General features: G+C 46.4%; 1 protein-coding gene across 1 annotated transcript in view; it reads right to left on the bottom strand.

Annotated features, from left to right (window-relative positions):
- EGR_08404 (hypothetical protein) overlaps positions 1-1,292 on the bottom strand; it is a gene marked incomplete at both ends in the record, with an annotated part of 5,851 nt that overhangs the window by 4,183 nt on the left and 376 nt on the right. The gene's annotated exons all lie outside the window — the stretch shown is intronic.

The raw sequence follows: 1,292 nt of genomic DNA, 5'->3' as shown, positions 1-1,292 counted from the left end.
GCTTTGGGAATAGATGCTGCACCCTGATCGAGTACACCTACATCTATTTCGAAAGAAGGGCAGAGTCCACCCAAACCCTAACGTCATTGAGACAACCTTCGATCCAATGGATTAATCAGCAATCGAGGAAAACTTCCCAAGTTGCGTTAGGCCCCAAAATACAATTTAAAAAGTCGCATTTTGGAACAAAAAAAAAGAGAGCATGCCTTAGCAGAGTTGTAAATTAAATTAGGATAAGCTAAGTTAAACACAAACCATGGAGGTATAAAGGGAGAGGGTTTGAAAAAAGGAGTATCATATGACCTCTAGGCTAACTTTTGCCACCTCTATCCTGCCACACACACACACCAGAGTCAGAGCGTAAACAGTTCGGCACAGCACATCTCACATCGTTGCACAACCTCACCCATTTTGGAACTTTTCGCTCTCAAAGCTAAGTCGATGTGGTCTAGTTTTTAATAATATCTCTTCTGTAGCGAGGATTTAATGAATGGATGGTTGGATGGGGCCGTGATGCCCCCAGCTACCTCCAATAAGTCGAATGGAGACACCTTGAAAGGTGAAAAACACCGACCGACAGTCGTGAAGGTGATGACAATGAAACGCGACAGCTACTAAGGTGGGTGGGAGAGCAGAGTGAGGAATGCATTTGAGGCGCAGAAACGAATCCCATGGGAAGTGCTCACTGAAAGGTGTCATGACCGAAAGCGTCACGGATGACTCATAAAAACAAGACAAGCTGTTATGACTCTCCACCCACTTGCCACATTCTCTAAAATCGTCACCAGACATAGTCCCACATCAGTGGATGCATTAGATTGCCTCTGTGTCCTCAAGTAATCAAAACAGGAATTAAAATTAAAGAGGAGCGGATCCAACACCAATCACACTGTTGCTCAGCCTTGTGTGGAACCGAATTCCCAGAAAGAGCTAACACCCTCCCTCATTCCTTCCCTTACCATCACCACACTAATGAGATGCGGGAGATGGGCATCAGTCGTTAGTTGATGACGCAGCTCGCATACTCACCCACGCACACACAATCTTGCGCCCTCGGTTGACAAAAGCGAGTGTGAGGGCGCATGACACAGACTTCATTCTAACCAGGGCGTTTGTCAAGCCTAGTTCCGGGTGTAAAGAAGTCTCTTCAACCACACGAGTATGTGTCCTTATGGCGATATCAAAATCACATCCATCGAGACGCTCCGATGTTCAACTTAGACTGAATCATGAATCATTGGCCAAGCGGGTCAGCGTCTCAGTAGGCGGACAACCAGTCACACTGTGCCAGA

The sequence above is a fragment of the Echinococcus granulosus genome (assembly GCF_000524195.1).
Source record: "Echinococcus granulosus chromosome Unknown EG_S00105, whole genome shotgun sequence".
NCBI classification, from domain to species: Eukaryota; Metazoa; Platyhelminthes; class Cestoda; order Cyclophyllidea; family Taeniidae; genus Echinococcus; species Echinococcus granulosus.
This window is presented reverse-complemented; position numbering and strand designations above follow the sequence as displayed.